The sequence below is a fragment of the Symphalangus syndactylus genome, chromosome 13 (genome assembly GCF_028878055.3).
Source record: "Symphalangus syndactylus isolate Jambi chromosome 13, NHGRI_mSymSyn1-v2.1_pri, whole genome shotgun sequence".
In the NCBI taxonomy this organism is placed as follows: Eukaryota; Metazoa; Chordata; class Mammalia; order Primates; family Hylobatidae; genus Symphalangus; species Symphalangus syndactylus.
In genome coordinates this window covers 5,010,166-5,035,019 of record NC_072435.2, presented here as the reverse complement: position 1 = coordinate 5,035,019, position 24,854 = coordinate 5,010,166, and positions in this window count along the sequence as shown.

Here is a 24,854-nt window from a genome sequence, read left to right as displayed (position 1 = left end):
TAGAGATTACATGGTATGTTAAATTCATCAATTTGCCTAAATATCAAGTTATACTTAAGTAGTGTCCATACACCATGCTTTTGCTTGACTGAACTCCAATATGTATATCGGGAGTACTTTTTAACATTCATAGGTTAAGTGGCCTGTTTTGGAAAATGATATTAAAAATGGAATTCAGATGAATGCTTAAAGATTAAAAATGAATGAGCTTTCGTATTAATCATCAATATGACAACCCTAAAGGGAAGCATGATTTTCAAATGTACCTCCTTGTAGGCAGGATAATTCAGAAATGCACAGTGCATATTAGATATGGGATTTGAGTCGTAGTGTATTTCTCTAAGAATGTAATTTATTGTACTTTCACATCCACCCCACTGAATATGCAGAGTTTAAGATGCAATGGCCAGAAGACACGAGCGTGTCACTAGAAGGATGTGGACGTGGGCTCCGGGGCTGTTGATGATGACGGTGGTGTTTTGGGGTCATCTGGGGAATGGACAAGGCCAAGGTAAGTGCAAGGATTTTCTAATTCTTTGCGAGTTGGATGCGAATTTCACTTTGTGATGAAATTATGTTTAGTGTTTGGTTTGATGTTTAAGCAATTTGTTACAATCTTCCGTCAGGTTTTTGTTACAGGGTATTGTAATATCTCTGCAGTTAAATTGAAATAGAATTAAGTGTGAGTAAATGCATCAAAATTGAAGCCATGTTTCTGAAATTGGCTTTTCTCTGTTGTAATTGATGATATGTATATATATGTGAGGTATTATGAGGCCATATATATGCGTGTGTCTCTGTTGCATTTGGTGACATGTATATATATGTGAGGTATTACGAGGCCATATAAATTCGAGTGTGTGGGTTTTGGGTGGGTGGGTGTGCCTGTGAGTTTGTGTATGTGGTATTTTACAGGAACACGTAGCATATAAAGTTGTTGTGATTTTGAAGAAAAGTTTTTGGACGTTTGTCTGTTTAGGGTTTTTATGTTTTTGGATGTTTGTCTCTTTAGGGTTTTTATGTTTAACATTTTAAAATTTCAAGAACCTATTCTTAAAGGATGTGATGTTCTTTAGAAATTAAATGAAAAATGTGACGTTTCTCGTTCTTCTGCCAAGGGTATTTAGGGGAAATTAATGAGAGAGTGGAGCTGCAAGGTTGTGGCATCCTGAAATGTCAGTTGGAGAGTAGAAAAGGGCCATAGATTTTGGAATAAGGCTTTCAATACTGATTTCATCAATAGCTGTATGGAGTGGTTTGTGCCAAATCTAGTATCTGTGAATGTATTTTGTGATAAGTATTGTATTATTTTTGGAGGTGTGTTGCCTGCTCATATACAAATTGCAATTCTGTACTTTATGTGATAAAACATCCTGACACCCCTGAAATTTTCTTTTCCTTTCGGGGCAAGTATATTCAGCATTGATTTTCTGCATTTTCAAGGCTTGAAATGAAATCTGTGAGCAGGAAGTTTACAGAGTTATTTCAAGGGATAGATATATTTCTCCAGATAAAATTGAAAGTGTGCAGTGTTATTATATAATTGTGATGAAGTTGAGCTTTGCTAGTTTGGAGTATCTAATAAAGTTTAACACTTTTTAAAAGATCCTTCAAAAAGATCAGTTTTCTTGCCATATGTAATATTGTTCAATGAAGATTTGAAATGAAATAGATATTTTTTCAAAACCACAAATGCATCTGTGCCTTTGTATATGAACAGTTGTATATACATGTAAGCAGATAATACATTTTGTTAATTAAGATCAGCTTTGATTTTAATTTTTCTTTCCTGTCATTCAGAATTTGTATTTGCATCTAATAGAATTCTCATTTTTCTTTTGTGATAAAACTAATGTAAAATATATTCAATACACATAGTAGTTTTTTTCACCAAAGGTCTAAAACAAGAATATGTAGACAGTAGCTACGTTGGATTTCTTTGGCTATAAGAGTTGTCTATTTCTCTGGTGATGTGTAGAATTACTAAAATGCAGCATGACAACTGTTTCTCTGTAATAGTGATCCAACATGACATGTAGTATTACACAGGGTTGCTAATACCTTCCTCTGACCATCATTTCCAGTAATTGTGGCTTGTTTTAGATGAGGAATAGGTTATTAGATATTTAAAATATTTGAGAAAAATAGGTATCTTCTCTCTTATTTACCCAAACCCTTTTATTTACTCAATATTGATGGCTCAAGTATTCTATCTTTCACTAGGGACCATCATTTATTAAAAAATGGCCTGAAATCCATTCCAAGTCTAGCTGTAGTGAAGCTTCTAGTGGGAAATGCAAGTTAAGTAATTTGTTTTCTTTCTAAAAGGATAAATTAAAATAGACAATGATTCAAAGAACAAAACAACTTAATAGAAAACATAATGGAATGCTTTGATACTATGATTCAGGGAATTTTGCTTCCTTAGTGGTAGCTAGATTGAGTGAAGGAGATTGCTTAGGTATAATGAGCAAATCTTATAATTGCAAGTATAACCCAAGCTGCATATCATCATTTAGCTCAATAAGCCTCATTAAATATTAAATATTACCTTTTAACTTTTATGCAATTAAGCAGAATTTAAAAATAAAAGTTTTAAAAATTAAAGTTTTTATTACTAAGTATCTTTTAAAATACAAATCTCACAGCTCCTTATTGTCAAGAAAAGAACACATGAAAATTTATAAATAAGGTTTTCTCTCTATTAAATTTACAGTCTTGCATTAAATATTGGTTATTGGGACCCACCATGTCCATGATTATGATTAAGTATCAATGAAAGATGACTCTTGCAGCAAATATGCATGCAAATGTTTTAAGATTATTTTCACATTATTTCACATAATTTCTTAAGCATAATAGGATAAGTAAATTATACTTTCTACACAAGCTCTTCATATTTATGAGTAGACCATGTTCTAAATTTTTCAATCATTGGGGAATCCCAATGTCATATTTATGAATGGACCATGTTCTAAATGTTTCAGTCATTGGGGAATCCCAATGTCATATTTATGAATGGACCATGTTCTAAAAGTTTCAGTCATTGGGGAATCCCAGTGTCGTATTTATGAATGGACCATGTTCTAAATGTTTCAGTCATTGGGGAATCCCAGTGTCGTATTTATGAGTGGACCATGTTCTAAATGTTTCAGTCATTGGGGAATCCCAGTGTCGTATTTATGAATGGACCATGTTCAAAATGTTTCAGTCATTGGGGAATCCCAGTGTCGTATTTATGAATCGACCATGTTCTAAATGTTTCAGTCATTGAGGAATCTTCCTAGAGAAACCGTGTGAGAAATTGTAGCTAAGCTCAAAAACGGAAGACAAAAATCGATTTAACGAGGAATGTAGATTAATGTCATAGTATTATCGCGACTGTGTGCAACCACTACTTATAAACAATGATATAAGAAATGCAATCTGAAATCTGAATTCTAAATAGGAATGTAGTGCCATTATCCCTCTGGGACCCTTAGGGTCAAAATAAGATAAAAGTGATGAATGGTGGGTTGGAAGTCAGTCAGTGATCCTTGTCAAATTTTTGTATCTGTCAAGAAAAGCATCTGCTTGAGGACATCCATTTTCCTACTTCTGAGTTACAGAATAATAGGTACTTATCCTGAATGTGACATTCCCTGACGTGGACTCTGTCTTTGCTGCTTAGGTGGTGTGTGCATGAGAAAGTGCTTAACATCTGAAAACGGAGACAATCCTTAGAGAAAGATATATATGAATTTTAAAAGGAAATATACCTACGATGGAAATAAAACAAATAGCATAAATATCTAGCTGTATTTGGTCTTTTTGGTAACTATTACAATATATACATTTTCAAACAACTAAGTTCAGCACTGACTTTGGGAGAATCTAGATAAAACTGAACTGACATATAATAAGCATTGGTGTAATTAATAGCACAGCGGGCAGAACCATGGGGGTATTTCCTGAGGAAGAGGGACTATAGAGAGGCAAAAGAAAACCCAGCTCATTCTGGGGAGTGCCAGGAGCAGTTATTATATTCAGAACTGAGAACTTATTTCTAACTCACCAACCCATAGTTCTGGCTGAAGTGCAGTGGTGCAGTCATAGCTCATTCTCAGCCCCAAACTCCTGGGTTCATATGGTCCTCTCATCTCAGCCTCCTGGTAGCTATGACCACAGGTGTGCACTACTTTGTCCAGCCAGTTTATTTTATATTTTATTTTCATTTCATTTGTAAAGACTGGGTCTTGCTGTGTTGCCCAGGCAGGTCACAAACTCCTATCCTCAAGCAGTCCTCTAACCTAGGCCTCCCAAAGTACTGACATTACAGGCATGAGCCATTGCATCTGGCTCAAAAATATTTCTGTCCTAATGGCTTTAACAAAGAAGTGCCGTTTTGGGGATATATACAATGGTGTGCTGCTTGGGAGTGACAAAAAAATAATTATAAGAAGAATGGAACGAATATGTCAGTATGTTTTCAAAAGCAAGTTAGCCCAAGTTTTTAAACAAGCATAATTTTAGGGTTTTTGTAACTAACTTAGGGTTTAAATGTAGCAAAAATTTTAAACATTATCATGAATACACAGAAAATTTTAATCAATTTGGTTTCCATGATGAATTTACATGCTTAAATTCCTAATTTCAATTTGCTGCTAGATATGAGAAAGTTTGAGATTTTGAAGAAGCAAGTGGTTCTTACAAATGTAGCAAACTTAAATTTTGAGGACAATTTAATTTAACTTCCATTTTTATGACCAGATTTTGGGTCAGCTGTTAAGCATTCAAAAAATAAAATCTGATAATATCTGGCAATTCCAATTTTCAGTTTTATTGATCTTCACCATGAAATAATATATAAGCTAAGGGTCAAAATTTTGGAAAAGCAGATCACTTTGTTGTCCTATTTAGCAAGTTCTCAAATTATGCCATCTTGGAATCATTACAAGTAATTATACGAAGACAGTATCTTGTGTTTTGTATTTCATTGTTACACATCCAATTGTTCTCTAGAGATATCAGAGAAAACCCACTCAAGAAGGGAAGGTTAGATAAACAGCCCTCTCTCTCTCTCTCTCTCTCTCTGTCTTTGCCTCCATTTGGTTCCTTATGTTCATTTCTCAGTGCATTTCAGTTACTTTTATTGTTCCCTTCATTTTCTCTTTCATTCCAGAAGTTTAAGTGATTGCATAATTCTTTTGACAGCTGAAAGTAGTATCCGACTTTGAATGAAAGGTTTACAGCTACAGCTTTTCAATTAGAAAATCTCAGATCATGTGATCTATGAGTTTTAATATCTTAGGATCTCGACCAGTAAGGAATAATCACTTTGAAAAACCTTGATGCTACCTAGAGTTTGTGTTTTGTGAGGTTGCTTGGTAAATTATTTTCCTTTGATAATTGAATATTGCTTCAAGAGAGGTGAGCTCAGACGTTTGGCAATGAATATTGAATGTGTATTCCAAGAGACATGACCTTAAAATATCATCAAGCTAAGTAGTAGTGAAATTGAACTCTGCTGTATAATAGAAGTCAGTGTTTCTTACATCTTTGTGATATATAAATATTTTTACATTGTGGTAGATAATAATTTGTATGGGAACATTTAATTGAATTTAATTTATCCTATGGCAGAATTATGTTGCATAGGTCATTTTAGTTTTTGATTTAAGCATCTTAAAATTACAAATGCAAATATTCAACACGTAAAACCCACATGAATACACACTCCCAAACATTTGAAATCCTAACAGTCATTTCCAACAGCTTTTTCCTACAAAAGAAGTCAGCTCTTCTTAGAGAAGACATGCATTCCCATAGCTTGAGAGGTGCACACTATAAGGTAAACAGAGAAAGGATTACAGCAGTTTAAGTATACCAGCGGATTTACTTTATAGACAATAGACTTTTGAATTACTTGTCTTCAAAATTTGGTTTCTTGAGAAAATTATCTGTGTAGATTAATCATGCATTTCAGATACTTTCCAGACATCTGAATGTTGTTTTCTTAAAAGTAGCCAGCACGCCTTTTTATGCAGTCTGCATGGGAGATAGTAAGAGATGTGTATGCTGTATATCTACTAGTAGAGATTTGTTTATGAGTGCTTCCTTAAAAAATTATTTTTTTCTGAAGAAAGGGATTTCTTTTTTATAATTTAGATTAGATGATTTTAAATGTTTTTAGGTTTTAACCTCTCTGATCATCAGGGTCATTGCCATGGAAAAAATGCAAGTTATAGCATATTTCATTTTTATAAGGAAAGAAGTTGATAATTTAGACTTTTTTCTTTTACTAAATTGAATTACATCACTCAATATTTGGATGGCATTAATTCACAATAGCAACAAAAAAATCTTACTATTCAACAAAATAAAGTATGATTTCCTTCACATTTAACTTAATTTGTTCTTTAAAACATCTCCTAACGAAGGTTTTCTCATCCTCTGAAGCTGAATTTATTTAGGAAAAAATATTTTAAACACCATCCCAAGTGATATAACTATTTTTATTGAGCTTTGATGTTCTATTTGAACATATTTGAAGACTGTACAAGCACTCAATTTAGAATTAAGATTTTATTTGGAGATTTTGGTTGTATTTGAAATCTGTTGTGGAATTAAACATGAAGAATACGTCAATTTACTAGATGTCATTGTCTATGACACATTTTAGTCTTATCTTTCTGCCTATATGTAAAGAGGAATAGAAATAATTGGTATAAACAGGAAAAAAGAAGTAAAGTGGTAGGATCAGATGTGAGAAATATATAAGCTAAGATATTCTTTTTTTGTTTGTTTGTTTTTTGTTTTTGTGAGACAGAGTCTTGCTCTGTTGCCCAGGCTGGAGTGCAGTGACACAATCTTGGCTCACTGCGGCCTCCACCTCCCAGGCTCAATGGTTCTCCTGCCTCAGCCTCCTGTGTAGCTGGGATTACAGGTACGCATCACCACACCCGGCTAATTTTTGGATTTTTAGTAGAGACTAGGTTTGACCATGTTGGCTAGGCTAGTCTCAAACTCCTGACTTCAGTTGATCCGCCCACTTCAGCCTCCCAAAATTCTGGGATTTCAAGTGTGAGCCACCAGGGCCAGCCTAAGCTAAGATATTCTAGAAGCTATTAATAGTAAAATATAATGTAAATTGTTTAAAATTAATCTGTATATGAAATTTTTTCTAGGACTTTCCTGCCAGAAAAGTAGGAATAGAATGGCAAAAGGAACGAGGTTCCTTCTACAAGTAGGCACACATCCTATTTCACTTTATCCTGTGATCAGTCTCATAACCATCTCCTGGTGTGAAGTGCTAAAACTGTGCTTTAAGAATAACTTAAGTCCTTTATGTACAAACTAAAGTATGAGAGCCTGAACCTTGGAAACCAAGAGATTCCAAAAAGCCTTATGTGTGAGACTGGGTGCCACAGATCTTGGCAGAAATTACTGCTTATTCTTAATTCTTATTGTTCCTTTCTAGCACTTCAATTTATAATGCCAATATCTACCTCAGCCTAAAGACAAGCTCTAGAATCACTTGTGTTACTTATTACATTTCTTTTAAAAAACTCATGAATTACACATGAATTTCAAAGTTGCCAACTGAGATTCCAAGGACTTAAAAAAGAAAAAACGTGGCACCTTTCCATTATAAAGGCTGTACGCAGTCTTCATAGTGTTTGTCTTTAAGGGACAACATGCCTCATCCATCAGCAACTTTTCTTCCTTAAATCATCATATCTTGCCTAAAAAGGTTTTCTGAAAACTAAGATTTGCAGATTGTTATATCACATCTTAATCTACGTATCAACTTTAGCATTATCAAAGCATGAACTGTTCTGGGTTTTCATAGTTAATTATGTTTGTGGTAATAACTGGGATGCAATTGTTTTTCTTCTGATGATTTTGTACTTGCTTTTCTTATGGTAACTTCTGATGCTTGTTTGTAAGATCTTCCTCTCTTTTCTCCATCTGGTTATCTTCTTACCTTCTGTCCTTTAACTCAGATGTCACCCACACTGTGTGTCTTTCTGGATTGCTTCTTATTTAACTGTTGCTTCTCATAGTTTACATACCTCCTCCTGTACCACACTATCAACATTTCTCAAGCTGCACTATATGCTGGGTTGTGTCTTTATTTATTTATAAGTTCCTTGATAATTCGGACTATATATTAGTATATTCAAAAAATACTTATGAAGTGTTTACTTTGGGTCAGGAATTATTGAGTGAAGGAAATTGACCAAAACTCTGCCATCATGAAGCTCGCATTCTAACTTAGGGAGACAGATAACAGACAATGAGCCACATAAATATGCAAAGTATCGTAAGTTAGATGGTGAAAAGTAATCCTGGATGGGGATCAGATAATTTTGATAGGATAATTTTTAACTGGGTAGTCAAGAAAGGCCGCACAGAGAAGATGGCAATTGGAAGAACAAGGTGGTGAGAACTGCTGAGTCTGGAGCAAACACACAATTTGGAGCAGTAGAAGATTCCAGAAGTAACAGTATAGAGGCGAAGAAGTGGGAATTGTGTGGAGTCTTTTACTTGCTGTTGTAATGACCTTGGCTATGCTTTGAAGTGAGGTGGAAAGTTGGCAGGGACCTTAGTTTTCTTTTTAATAATTCACTATGAATTTTGAACGGTCACTATTATAGACTCAATAATTTTGCTTTATTACTCTTGCAATTGACTACAAAAGAGCGTATTGAAGAAATGTTAAATTCTAATTTAAACTGATTGAAATAGGTTTTTATCTTTTTATGTTTCTCATCACTGAATATCTCATTTTTAATTAGTTTGAAAGCATTCTAAGATAGTGAGCCAATGCAATTTAGCATAATGCATAACTTATTATTCATCAGATTTAGGTATTTAACCGAGGATGCTAATTAGGAAAGTAACTTGTTCTGTTGGATGATTTTGATAAAGCTACTTTCAAATGATTATCACATCCATTGATGTCATATTAAGTTGTGTTTCTGGAAACCAAATTTAGGCAGTGGTAATGAGTCAATATCTCTAAGTGGATACCTTTTATCTCTACAGTCAAGGATACTTGAAAGTGGAAAAACATACTGGCTTCAAGTCTTGGGAACTAGGACTTACCGGAAATGTGTGTGTTTTTTTTGTTTCCTGGTGGAATTGTCTTCTCGGAAAGATGGTGTTTCCTTTTCAATAGGAAAAAATTGATCCTATGCTGCTTTACTTTAATGCTTTGCTTTTGTCAAAATAGTGTTTTCTTAGGAAAATTAACCTATCATAATATAATGAAAAGAGAAATGCTGAAGACACAAAATGATGTCCATGTTAATATTGAGTAGGAAGCATCAAGGGACATGAGAAGAGGGAAGCGAAGAGAGGGAGAAGAGAAATTTATAGTGTAACAACAATTAGTAAAAAGGATTAGCATATACATGTAGTCAATAAGTCAATAAATGGCTGTTTATAGAAAGCCTACCAGGCACTAGGGGATATAGCAGTGAAGAAGGCAAAGACACAATTGGCTATACTGTAGTGAGGAGGGAAAGAGGAGGAAGACATACAAATACCTAAAAAAAGCAATGGTGTGAAGGGCTATAAAGTACACTACTACGAAGAAGATTACATGTGATAACATGGCTGAGTAAAACTGTCAAGGAGGAAGGCACTGATCTGGCTGTAGGTATTTCAGAGCATTTTTCTCTCTGAGGAGGTAATATTTCATTTGAGAGTTGAGTGAAGACAAAGAGGAAGGTACTTTGAAGATCTGGGGTGCTCTGAGCAGAAAGAAGGGCAGATATAAAGATTCTGTAATTTAAAAAGAGAGCTTGATAGTTTCTTACAAAGAAAAGAAGGCCGGTTTGGCTGGAATGTCCATGAAGGAAGAGCATGGAGAGAGATTACATGAGTGTTCTCAGGGACCAAATCTAGATCTTATATCAAAATGTGAATATAAATTAACTACATTGAAAAGTGTATGATGGATGTGTGATACGATGAGGTTAGCTCTTAGGAGGGTGTACTATTGTGGAAGGGTACACTAGTGAAGGAAGGGGGTTCATTTAGCTGACTATTGCACCTGTCCAGTTGAAGGATGATGGTAGTTGGGATTATGAGTGTAGCAATAAAGTTGGAGAAAATCAGTTGAGATTGGAAGTTGATTTGAAGATGATTGAATTTACTGAGCAAGAATTATATCAAGGTATTTGGATGTAGGGACATGGGGGATTATGGTCACTTTTAGTGATATGGCAAAGTCTTGATGACATGAGGCAGTTTGCAAGTGACAGAGGTGTGGGTAGGTGCGTATGTGTGATTGATTTTACATTTTTTAATCTTAAATTAAGACGCTAGTTAGAATCCAAGTGGAGACATCAAGTAGGCACTGACAAGTTGACTTGGCTAGAGATGTGAGTTAGATCATCGTAGCCTATAGAGCATGCCTAAAGTCATGAATCTAGGTGAGGGGTTGGAAAACTATTATAGCCCATGGGCCAGATCTGGTCTGCCACCTATTTTTGTATGGCTCATGAGTTATAAGTACGTGTGGCATTTATAAGTCTAAAATGTAAAATACAGGGAAATTTTTCAGCAGGGAAAGTTCCATAAATTTGCCTCTTGGCAACACAAAGCCTGCAATATTTACTATCTGGCTCTTTGTCAAAAATGTTACTGACTCCTGATCTGGATGAAACCCTGTGAGGAGAGAGTGTTGACAGAAGAGAGAGAAGCATCACAGTGGAAATTAAAATTATGTCAACTGAAGTGTGTAGGGTAGAGAATTTAAGCCTGAGTATAACAGTAAGAGATTAAAATAACAGTAAATTCATTATCAGCGTGATCAATGAAACCTTTGGGGGCAAAGAGGAACTATCTTCGTCACACCTTTCACTCACTCATAGAAAGATCTTAGGCAGGAAATATAACTTGTTTGAAGATCTGAGATAAGGCTAATGTAGTTTGGACAAAGAAAGCCAATGGGAGGATGACATTACATCTGGCCAAAGATTTAGGGAAGAGCCAAATACTTCAGGCTTTTTAAAGTGATCTTTAGATAAAGAGGAGGTCATCAAGGCATTCCGAATTTGGAGGATCAAATCACATCTGATGGAAAAAATCTGGCTGTATGTGCATCTAGGATGTAAGGAAGCCAACATGGATGTGAAGTTAAAATTGTCCATTGCAAATAATAAAATGAAGGCCCCAGGTAGCCTTGGCAAGGGCAGATTTGGTATAAAATCCTTATTGGAATGGGCTTAAGCAGTAACGGGAATACGGATCTAGCTGTTGTGTTTAGTGGAATTTTATCAGTCTGTTTGTTGTGTATGATATATAGATGGTCAAAATAAGGAACTTCTACATTTTCGGTTTTTGTTTTATTTTAATTGAGATTTGAATTAAAAATAAGAAACTTTTATTTTGAAACTTGGAGACTGTGTTTAAAAGGTATAGAGTAGGGCTAGAAAAAAACCTAAAACTCTCCTGATGAGGAGAGTGCTAATCGTGACTCTAATAATAATAAAATACTTTTCTGATAATTTTTTGTGTGTTTCATTATTTATATATGTATGGGAAGTTGTACCCTAGCCACATGCCAATTCACCTGGTGAACTTGCTCTTCAACGTGGCACAAATATTTCCTTCTATCTTTAGCCTTCCGGGGTTTCTCACATGGACTATTGGCTCTTCCTACATGAACCTGCTGGTAGTACCCTGTAGGAGACATGCTACTCCATGACAACAGGCACCACGCTGTAGGGGAATTACCATACCTGTCAATCACTATCTCTAGAATGTGGCCTTTCATGAGCCCTGAGATTTCATACTGTTTCTCTGAGCTGTAACAATATTTATATTGAAAAAATAAACATGTTCTTCTATCTTTAATATTTTATATCTTATAATTTGAATATCCCATTTTCATTATACTACTTAGCTGCTAAGTTATGTTATAAAAACAAGTTTTAATTATCTGCAAACACCTTCAAATCTAATCCTTACCGGTGAAGACTGATGTCTGGTTAACATCTGTTAGGACATTTATTTCCATACAGTATTTATAGCGCCTTTTTGTTATTGATTGGTATGATAAATGTGTAACTCTTACACAAAGACAAAATTTTTAGATTTTTGTATTTAAAATACTGGTTATCAAAAGAAAAACCCAGATGTTATTTGTTTATGTTTCTGCTTGAGGTACTGAATCTATTTCAAGTCATATTTCTCAGTATTGATATACTTAATTTTGCTGAAATAATAACACACTAACTTTAGCTATTTTTTTTCTCAGTGTATCTCCTTGTCGCTCACCATTTCCGCCTCATTTCACTTCTCATCTTTATTTCTTTTTCTTTGGTCTTCTTTTACTTTAGGGATTCTTTCAATTTAGAAGTGTTCTTGTTTTCTGTTAATTACTATTCTTCTTGGATGTACACAGTTATCCTTTTCCATTTCATTTGTGAATTCATCTCAGAGGCATTTTGTATGTGCCTTTTACTCATAGCTTCTCAGAAGTCCCTTTCGAGGTTACCGATTTAACATGTCATGTACTATAAGGTTTGCATGGCATGGTGGCAGCTGACTTTGGTCTTTACAAGGATTGAAATGTTCACTCAACATGGATTGGTAGAATTTATTTTTTCCTTAAACATTTCATCGCCTTGTAAACAAACAAAAGCAAACCCAAGACTCAAAACTGACATTACTATTGGTGCCCCTGGAAATAGCTACCTTCTCACTAAAGTAGATTTTGTCATCCAACTTTATGTGTTGTTGAACACACATGGTGCTGTATGAGCACTCACTCACTAGTCTAGAAAACATTGCTGTGACCAGTTACCAGAAAAATAAATTCAGATTGCTCTTCACCTTCCACAGATGACCCTTCTGAAAGCCATTTGAATTCATTATAAATTATAGTTATATTAGTGTGACTTTAATTCACTTGTAATCTGAACTTTATGTGCAATGCATTTTTTCCCGTGTTTAATCATTTTTGAATGCTAAATCATTTGCAAACAAATGGCTTGTCCTTGAGAAAGAATTTAAGGCTGAAAGTACATTAAGTGCCATCTGGGTATCTGTGTCAATGGTTTTGTGACTACAAATGTGTGTGTGTGTGCATATCACCTACTTTATCACATTTATTTGATAAAATTGATATGCAATCTCTAAATCATTGTGTCTCCAACTTGTGTTATGCCACAAATACAAATTTTTGTCCTAAAGTTGATGGTACCCTTTGTAAAACTAGAAGTTCTCATTTGTGCAAAGGAAGGAAAAATAAAACAAGAAACAAATTCAATAAAAAAATTAAAGGTCAGATTTCTTTTATAGCTGCTGAGTTCCTTTCTTTCCTTTCCATCATCCTCACATTCCCAAATCTCAACAAAGTTAAGAAATTAAAACACACATCATGAGATCATATGTTCACCTTGTTCAGGAACTGAAGGATTACATATACAAGACTATACCTTAATAAGTAGAGGGAGAAATATGAAGATATGAATAGAATATGAAAATTTATTATAATGCAGTTGTATTCTAAAGTGTTTCCTAGGCAGGCTAAGAGTATGTTGCCAGGAAATTTTAAGAGACCCACTCCATTATATAGAAGAGGATGTGTGTAGATCTCTTAATTCTGAAATGTTTAGAACTGAGTACAACAGGTCTTTGAATAACGACGTTTCATTCAATGTCATTTCATTATGATGTTGATGAGAAAAAACAAATTGATTCCAATTGGGGTTCACTGTCTGTGTAGAGCTTATGTATTCTCCCCATGTCTGCATTGATATTCTCTGGATGCTCCAGTTTCCTCTCACTTCCCAAGGCTGTGCATGTGAGGTTGATTGACGTGTCTATGTGGTCCCAGTCTGAGTAACTGTGGGTATGTGTGAGTGCACCTGCAATGCGACGGCGCCCTGTCCAGGGCTGGTTCCCACATTGCGTCCTGAGCTGACAGGATAGGCTGCGGTCAACTGCAACCCTAAACTGAAATAAGTAGGTAAATAATGATTTTACTAGCTTTTATTAATCTTAAACGTATGAATAGCTGAAATTTATTTCAGCATTTAATATTAGAAGTGTTTTGATCTTTATTTACAAGTTTGTTGACGTTTTAGTTACCAAAAGCCATAGAAGCTGAACTCTTTTGATGTCAACCTATGGTAAAATGGGTTTCGCTGACTGTATTTTTGTACCAATTAACCATCCCCAATTTATCCCTCCGTATGCGTGTATCAAAACATCACGTGACCATAAATATATATACCTATGACCAGTTTTCAAGCACCTGTCAATGATGTTAAGTGAAGACTTATTGTAGTCCTTTTTTGGCATAACGAAAATGTGTGTGTTTTGTTCAAGATTGGAAAAGTTCTTTGTGTAAAGAACTAGACAGTAAATATTATAGGCTTTGCTGGCCATATGTAGTCTCTGTCTCTCCTTCATCTACTCATTCTTCTTCTCCCCTTCCTTCTCCTTCTTTAAACACTTCCAAAATGCCAAAACAATTTTTAGCTCTCAGCCATATGAAGCAAGCCATTGATTAAATTTGGCTTGTAGGCCCATAAGGTGTGAATTCCTTTACATCATCAGAATGCCGCATATATATGAAATGTTATCTATGAGAAATTAATGGGGCTCCCAGCAGAGAGAAATTAGCCTAAGTTAAGTTTGGGCTTTGGAATTCAGGGGAATGCCATGCACAAAAATGCTCTGCTTTTAAAACTAGTTACTAACAGTCCATTTCTGATATCAGAAATACATGAAAACTACCAATTGAACGGACATTATTCACTACTTTAGTGCTGCTACTCCTGTGTGGTGGAAAAAGAATCCAGAAAGTTTTCCTTTCCATTTGAACATTCATGCAATAAAAATTTCCAAATCTTTTTTTGAACAAATTTTTATCTTATAGCTCTCTTGTGTACTTTATAAGTACGTTTTGCTGCTTATTCTCAGTAACTGTATTGAAACAATCTGTTTTCCTTTATCAATCAAAATAAAATAAGAAATTTAGCTTAATACTAATATTAAGCTGAAGTGCAAGATATATGAAAAAGAGAGAAAAGAAGCAGGATAAACTGACCTTTTGATAACTGCAGAGGACAGCAGATCAAAGACTGGACTTTAACGTCTGACATTTTCAGAATCTATCACAGTAAGTCCACTGGGTCCAGAAATAGGTTTTAATCCTAGATTGAAATGACAATGCTGTCATGACATTGAGTTTGATGGAAAAAGTGAAGTTAAAGTTTTTCTCAATATTTTTTTAAAATCAATGATTGATTTAACTATAAAATGGACTGATTCTGAAGAACTCATTCTGACGTTGGAGGTGAAAATGCTTTTACTCTAATCATTAAAATCAATTTCTCTAGATATCTGACTTTATTCTGCTTTATAACATAAAGAATGAAACTATATTTATTAATGAAGTGTAATCTAGCAAAGTGGCATAAGCATAATTATGAGTCACTTACTAAAGTTGTGTGTTTTTTTCCATTGCATGAAAACCCTGCCTTGTTTTAATTTTTATTGACTCTTTAAAAGCAATTTTAGGTTTGTAGAAAGAAGTGAATAAGCATTCACACGTCATCCTCAGCCTCTACCCCAATTTCCCCGATTTTTAACATCTTGCAATAGTGTGGTACATTTGTTATAGTTGATGAGTCAATATTGGTACATTACTATTGACTAAAGTATGTAGTTTGTATTAGAGTTTACTCCTTGTCTTATGAATTCTATAGGTTTTGTCAAATGTGTAATGACAAATAATCCTCATTACAGTGTCATACAGAATAATGGATTCACTCTCCTAAAATTCTTCCTTGCTCCATCCGTTCATCGTTTCCTCTACTAATTTATGTAGAAGATAAATTAGTAGATTGAGTTGATGGTTATAGCAGTTTAAAGCACAGATAGAAAACTAGATTGACCTGCCTACCCAGACTGTGCTTCTCACTCTCACTGTGCCCTTTCTTAACCTTTGGAAATGCTTTTATTCATATATAAAATAGGCTATAACTTCATATAGTTGTATTACAAAAAGTTAATGCACAGAAAAAGACTTGTGCTAGGTATATGGTTTCTTCTCAGTTAAATGGAAGCCATTGCGTGTGTTTGTCAATAGAATTCGTCATACTTTATCTCACATATCTTTACGTCATTGTTGGCACATGACATGTTTAGACTGCACAAATCTCCTCCAAATCCCTAATAGCCACTGATCTCTTTACTGTCTCCATAGTTTGGCTTTCTCCAGAAGGTCATGTAGTTGAATCATACGGTATGTAGACTTTTCAGACTGGCTTCTTTCACTTGGCAATATGCATTTAAAGGTTCCTGTGTGTCTTCTGTAGCTTGACAGAATACTATTCCATTGCCTGGATATACCACAGTTTATTTTTCCATTCACTTCCTGAAGGACATTTCGATTTTACTGATCATGAATAAGGCTCCTGTAACATTCATGGGAAGAAGGCTTTTGTGTGCATGTAAGTTTTCAAATCCTTTAAGTAAATACTGGGAATGTAATTGCTGGGTTGTGTGGTAGGAGTATGTTTAGTTTTATAAGAAACTGCCAAACTGACTGCCAAAGTAGCTGTACTATTCTGCATTCTCACAAGCAATGAATAAAAGTTCCTGTTTCTCCTCACATTTGCCAGCTTTTGGTATCATCAGACTTTTGGATATTGGTCATTTTAATAGTCATGTAATAATATCTCACGGTTGCTGTGACTTGCAGTTCCCTAATGATACATGACTAGTAACTTCAAAATCCCCATTTGACAGCTGTATTTAGACCTTTGGACTATTTTTTAAATGAGTTGTTTTCTTTCTTATTTTCGAGTTCTCTGTATACTTTAAATACCAGTAATTTATCTGATATGTTTTGAAAATGTTTTGAATATGTTTTGAAAAAATTTTCTCCCAACCTGTGGCTTTTGTTTTCATTCTAAGCACAGTTTTAATAACAAAAGTCTTTAATTTTAATGATGCTCAATTTCTCAATTTTTTCTTTGTCTAACCCAATAAATCAGAAAGCTTTTTATCATTTCACATGACTTAATATTCAGGCAAGGTCTATATAGGCCCCTTTCAAACAGTCATAAAGTTTAGAAGCTCTGACCTCACAAACAATAACAACGACAACATAGAAACAAAAATGACAGCTTTTGATGTTGTCTCAGTAATTTCTCAATTCAAGAACAGATTACTGAGCTTTATAAGCAATACGTATAGATATCAATTTCACAGTAAAATACCTTATGATATTTATCAAATCACCTTAGTTTTGGTCACTTATTACTATTAGACTAAAATGTAATTTGTCAGACATGAGAAATCCTTTGGAGTATTTTTTAGAGAACCAAGTATTTGTTTTAGCCTTTTCAGTTCTTCTCTTGCTGTTTCTCCAGTATAGTCATTCCAATTGTCTCTATAGATGTATTAATACCAGGTACATAGTAAACACAATTATCTCCCACGTGTACCCCAACCCCCTTCCCTGTTCATGCAGTGAACGTAAAGGAAGCAGGTCAAAAGGAAGCAGGTCATGTACCCTGTGATGTGCTGGGTTGTAAGGAAAGGTACACAATTAATGTACCATGTCTGAGTTTTCTTCTTCTCTGTATTTGTTCCATTTAATGCATGTATGTTTTTTATTCCTTAGGCCTCTCCAGTCCTAACACACTCAGGGATACTTGATACAGCTATAAGGCTGTGTCTTTATCAGGTACCTTTGGGTTACCCCCGGCCAGGGGTGGGAAATAGAGGAAGTGAATGTCTGTATCCTCATTAAGTATCACACAGAGCAGAAACATAAAGAAGCCTGTGCCATGAATGGGTCTCTTCTTTCTCCAAAAACCACCTACCCCTTCAACTCCCACTGCTTAAAGGAAAATCTTGTATTAGTCTCCCCATTTTCTCCTCAAACTTGCTTTAGCAAAGCAGTTCCTAAACCTCTGTTAATGTATGTCCCCACCCCTAACTCAACACACAGTCTCATGTCACATCACAGAAAAGAAGTTCAAAACAAAACAAAACAAAGCCACAGTCTTATAAGAAAAATAGGTAAGTTTTACAAAAGTTGTGTACTGTATCTCTGCTTTGAATTTTGTCATTGGCCAAGGATAGTAAAACTCTTGGAAAACTATAAAACAGGAACTTACGTAATATGTTTTACCCAAGATTTTTCAAACATTTTTGGAAGGATACTTATTAACATCTTGCAGAGGTAATGTTACATGAAAAACTTAGCATAAGACCAATCAGGTATTCTATGCAATAATGCAGATATATGAAAAAATAATATAATGAAATAAATGACTTTTCAAAAGGTATTGATCCTAGATCCACATTCTTTTTTTGGTTCAGGTGAGGCAATTAGAATGTGAAAAAAAGAAGCATAGAACAACTGTCTAATGAGAGGGACGAATGCTCCTGGGTGGAAAGTTATTAGAAGATAAATTAGTAGATTGACCCTTTTGCTGTCTACGCAGGTTTTTTTTTTTTTTGCTAGTACCAATAGAAACAAATTCATTTTATGGTTTGTGTCACTGGAAATGTATAACTTAGTGGTAGCTGTATAGCAAACTTTGAATATGTAATAATAAGAGATTAGATGTAGGTTTAATATCATTATTTAATTTATTTGCTTGAATACCAGTGAGGAATTTCCACTTAAGCTCTCGTTTTCCAGATGAGTGTTTAATTGAATTCCAGAATTCATTTTGAAATAGAACTTTGTGTAGAATATGAATTTCTTTGCAAGAAGAATCATTTGTACACTTGGGTTTGAGAGCAGTTTAATGTCAATATAACTTCTTTCCAGGCTTTCATTTCCTACTTTTTGATATGGGAATAATCTCATGGCGTGATTGTGAAAGTCTTAAAAGATAATGTTTGGGGGGAGGGGAAGGGATAGCAATAGGAGATATACCTAATGTTAAATGATGAGTTAATGGGTGCAGCACACCTACATGGCACATGTATACATCTGTAACAAACCTCCACGTTGTGCACATGTACCCTAAAACATAAAGTGTAATAAAAAAAGATAATGTTTGCAAAGATACTCTGTGCACTCAAAGCGTGCTCTATGAACTTCATTGCCGTTCACATTTTGGGTTTATGAGGCTTCCATTTGCTGGCAATTGAAATGTGACTCTGAGTTAGATGCCGTGGTGTGGGAGATGATGTTTATTGGAGTTTAAAGCACAGATAGACAACTAGATTGTCCTGCCCACCCAGACTGTGCTTCTCACTCTCACCGTGCCCTTTCTTAACCTTTGGAAACACCTTTATTTATATATAAAATAGTTTCATATACTATTTTATACTATATACTTCATATAGTTGTATTATGAAAAGTTAATGCACAGAAAAAGACTTGTGCTAGGTATACGGTTTCTTCTCAATTAAATGGAAGCTATTGCCTGTATTTGTCAATGGAATTCATCATACTTTATCTCACATATTCAGTGCTTTACATCATTTTTGGCACATGGTATGTTTAGACTGTGCAAGGGTTAATTACGCCAAATTTATCTATCTACCGTTAATATAGCCCAAGGTACCTTGTTTAGCTGAGCCAAAGTTTGCATTTATTAAAAATGTAAATTTATCTTGAAGTGATGCCTGATCTCACAGAACTATGGGTTCCAATCTCTAAATCACTGTGATCAGTAGTAAAACTATGTACTCTGTGTCTGTCCTACTAGCTATATTGCCGGAATCTGGAGCATGACTTTTGGGTCTTTCTGTAATGCCTTACCTCTCATCAAAATTCACAAAATTCACAAGACCTGCTCTCTGGATTGTGAGACTTTTGCATTACAAAGAAAAAGGTACTGTCCTAATGGCATTCCAAAGCCATTTGAAATGAGTTGCTGTCGTTTCCAGGGAGTCATTTTTGTGTTGGTTATCATTACTTTACCATTACCTTTTAATTTGGAAATGTTAAAATCCATTGCCATGCTCCTTGTAATATAAAGATCATATAGGGTCATTGACATGAGTCTGAAAGTATCAGTCACTGGAGACCTTCTAGTGGGATAATGTTGTTAATATTGCTGGTATTCTATTCTTCACGTTTCCTCCAGTAAAATGTAAAGTGACCAAAATATAAGCGTCACGCAGGCAAAGATTCTTTTATTTGTTCAACGAACACTGCTTTCACAGAGTAGTCAGTTAATATTCACTACTAGAATGCATGTTGAATGGCAGCTCTTTTATTTGCCATTAGCGTTGGCCCACTTGATAGCAGTTGGACAAAAAAATTGGACAAAGTGTGTTGATCTTTTATGAAAAAATAGATATCTCTTTCTTTCTTTCATTGTTGCGTTTTCTCTGGGCAAGTTGATACACACTGTAGACCTGATGTTATTTTAGGGATACAGTTGAAGTTACTAGATACTTTAGAGTTTATTTAATTATAATATGAAGCTTTGAGTTTCTGTTTCATTATTAAATAATTTATTTTATGATAGTGTTGCTTAACTTAGTGTGCAAGGCCTACAAATAAACCTAATAAATATCTTACAAACTACCTTAAAATAAATCTAACATTTTTTACTGAAATATTTTTAAACATGTTGAAGTTGGAATGCCAGGTAATTGTATACATACACACACACACATTTTCTTTTGGTTTCTTTGTTCCTATTATTGAAATTCCTATGCTAATAACCATATCAATTTATGAAACTCATTTTGAGAAAAAAGGCCTAAAATATAACTCATTTTTAAAATGATTTTCTCTTAATTTATAATGTCATACTTTAATAAAATAGGGTAGGGCAATTTTGTATAAATATTTATGCTAAGTTTTCTACATAAGTTACTGCATGTAGTCTAGTTTTTAATAGAAGGGTTTTCTTTTTCTTCAGTATCCACTTTAAAGTCAATGACATTTAGTGTTTTTTACTTTACAGTTCTAAGTTACTTATGCTTAAAAAGACACCTGACTTTTAAGTTACTGTCCAACTTGATTGTTATCTCTCTGTATCTTATCGATGTGTTCTTGAAAGTAGTTAGATTTTGAAAGACATTACTAAGAGGGCTTTTTCTCATCTTTGGAGAGTAACTTGGGGTAAACGGTTGTCTTTCGTCTTTGTCCTCCTCTCTACCCACAACTCCCCATCCCAGATCATTAGCTGAACTTGTGTGCTCAGGTTAATGTTCTGTTTCACCTTTCTTGTCAAATTGCTAGATACAACTCTCTTCAGTTATATACTGTACAAACAGAATCTCATCTTTTTAATCTCTCTCTTTTAAACAAATGTGTTCACGCTCAGATTTGTTGTCATTTAGAACAGGACTTCCTATTAGAAATATAATAATTTTCCTTCATGTTGTATCTTCAATACAAAAAAAAAAACAGAAAAACACGTATCAATGGTTTGCATGTGTCATGCTGATAGTTGGAGGGCAACTGATATTAGAAAAAGTGACACTATATTTCTGAACACAAACCTTGTTTCATCTTAGACTTTGGTGTTGAACCAATTGTGTACCTCATAGCAATAAACTTTAATGAGTTGTTAATATGTGATTAACTGCCTTGGCCAAACTCAAAATCTTATTCACACATACAATACACACAGAGAACTTATTTTTATTTGTTCAGTCACTCCTTTAGTCCTTCATTTATTTCACAAACATTCATTGACACTTACGTGGCAGCACTCTTATAAGAATAGAATATACCCTGTTAAATCAGACATGATACTTGCTTTTGTGGAGCTTATGCTTTAATGGAGAAACAGAAAGTCAAGCAAAAACTCAAACTATATAACTTTAAATTGGATATGTGCTAATGAAGGAAAATGTGGCAGTGTAAGAAAAAATAATAGGGAGTTAAAGGATAAATAGGAGTTTGGTGGATGAAATTTATGAAGGGCTGAAGATTTCAAACAAAAGAAACTGATGCAGGAGGGTGCAGCTTTGGAGTCAAGAATGAAGTTCTAGGAGATAGCAAGGAAATGGTGGGAGAGGAGGTCAAAGTAGGTAGGATTTTATATATTATCAATGGGAAAATATTGAACAACCCTAAGCAGAAAGGCAATGATAGGGGGTCAAAGTAGGTAGGATTTTATATATTATCAATGGGAAAATATTGAACAACCCTAAGCAGAAAGGCAATGATAGGAGGTCAAAGTAGGTAGGATTTTATATATTATCAATGGGAAAATATTGAACAACCCTAAGCAGAAAGACAATGATATATATTCATCTTCATTACAAATTCTTATATCTTTAGTAGACCTGTTTTCAGGCAAAATTTCATGAGAGAATAGTAACAAAGAGAAAAAAAGTGGTGTTCTCAGATTATCTCTAACTCACCTGATGACTTTAAGCTAAATGACCTCAACATTTTGTGAGGCTTTTCCTTCTTATAAAGTAAGGAGTTTAGATGAGGTGAGGTGTCCAATTTCATTTAGCTTCAATTTCCTGTAATTTGACGGCTGTCAAGTCATGCTTTGATTTGTTCTGTTTGTGAGCCAGAGTAACTTTAAGGCAGTATATTAACTAGGAGAACTATTTCTTTACTTTTAAACTTCAAAATTATGATGACATAAGTATTTTAAAGAGCATTTAGAAAGTAGACAAATGAAAAATTTTTAACATTTTGGAATGCTTCTTGTATTTCTTTTTGAAACCTAGGTTTTTGGTGGTAGTGTTGATATTTATTTTTGCCAAACTAACCGTTCCATGTAATTTTGTAGCATTTTGGGTTGATGACCACCGTAAGTCTAGTATTCCCATATGTGTTAAAATTTATCTTTACAATTAATATATTTTCACTGAATTATTTAATTAAAAATTAAACTACGATTTCTAATACATGTTCAGTGAGATATTATTAGGCATTTCCTGAAAGGGATTTCTGGAGAAAGAAAGAATTTCTGGTTAAAAAGAGTTGAGCAGGTTTTCCTAGAGCGATTCTCTTGGTCTCTAGGATGGTGCTACAGCATAAAATATCCTCCTAATTTACTTCACAAATTAGCCCTTAGATTTCATGAATTACTTATAATTTTTTTTGTAGACCACAGTTTCTTTGCTCTTCAGTATTACACTTGCTTATGTGAGTTTCTAAAACTAAGTTTAATTTTGGAAATTCTTAATTTTATATTTATATTTTGAATTGTGTTTAAAATTAAGTTTAGTAAAAAGCTAGGTTTTTATTTCTACCTACAAATTCAGTGTCCCATCAATAGAAAAAAAATTCTCAATAATATTTTAAAGTTACTTACTTTAGTCTTTGTCATTAAAGAATAAAATTTACCAGGCAGAAATGCCCCAGAAGCTACCTATGGAGGAAATATAAATATTATTATTACCTACTAATAGTAATATACAAAATAGTCAATTATGTGTATAGAAGTTAAATATATATAAAAGTTAAATATTTATAAATGATACAGGACTCACGTGTTTGTATTCTCTGACTGCTGTGCAGTCACAGTCTGATAAATTGATAAACAGAGTTTGCAGTAAAGAAGGAGTTTAATGATTGCAGGACAGCTGAGTGAGGAGATGCGAGCACCCTCAAATCTGTCTTTCCAGAGAGTACTTGGTTGGGGTGAAGGGATTGTAGAGGACCAGGGGCTGGATAAATGGGGTCACTGACTGGTTTGGGTTAGGGGGATTAAATCTTAAATCACCAGGATATAGAAACTTCACCCTTTAGTGAGTCAGCTTCTCCTGGAGCCCTTCGGAGGAGCTGATGTCAGTAGTTTCACTGGTATGTAGGATCTGAAAGAATACCTCAGAGAGAAAACAACATTTCACAATGCTCAAGTTGTTATCTATGAGTAGTTAAGTTAAGGGATGAATATTCTGATATATGTAAGTCATCAATTCTGATATATGTAAATCATCTATTCTGATATATGTAAATCATCAGTTCTGATATATGTAAATCATCTATTCTGATATATGTAAATCATCTATTCAGATATATGTAAATCATCACTACTCACTATGCTGCATGATCCTTGACAAATTTTCTGATTTCCTTGTATTATTAAGTAATAGCTGCATTCTTTTAGGATACTATTTCATGATCAGCACTCTTCCTTCAGGCTCTACATAAAAATTATATAAGACTACTAAATCAGTTTATGATCTAATTATGTCATTTCTTTATTTGTCTATTATTTGCCACTGTAACTCAATTGTTCAAAGATTCAATGTAGGAGTCATATAATTCAGCCAGATTAATATAAGTATTTGCTCTAAATGACATTGGAAATATATATATCCATTATAGCTCATTTTAGCACATATGTTAATATTTCTGTTGCAGGATTCACTCAGTTATATCCTCATTAAATGTTGGTACACTTCGAAGATATCAAATGATATCAAATCAGCAATACTGAGCAGCTAGCTACATTTATGAATTTCTTATTTGCTAGTTGAAGTTACTTATATTTGTTACAATCTGGGAAGCTCTTAAAAATATAATTATGCCTTTAAATATATCTCTGCAAAAAAAACTTTTGGAAAGAATTTCTTTGGTGTCTCTGAGAACTGTGAAGTCTTAAGTCTGAACGGAATTAAAGGCATTTGTATTCATCCATTCTTTTTTTTTTTTTCCTGAGACGGAGTCTCGCTCTGTCGCCCAGGCTGGAGTGCAGTGGTGCAATCTCGGCTCACTGCAAGCTCCGCCTCCCGGGTTCACACCATTCTCCTGCCTCAGCCTCCCGAGTAGCTGGGACTACAGTTGTCCGCAACCACGCCTGGCTAATTTTTTTTTTGCATTTTTAGTAGAGACGGGGTTTCACCCTGTTAGCCAGGATGGTCTCGATCTCCTGACCTCGTGATCTGCCTGCCTCGGCCTCCCAAAGTGCTGGGATTACAGGCCTGAGCCACTGCAC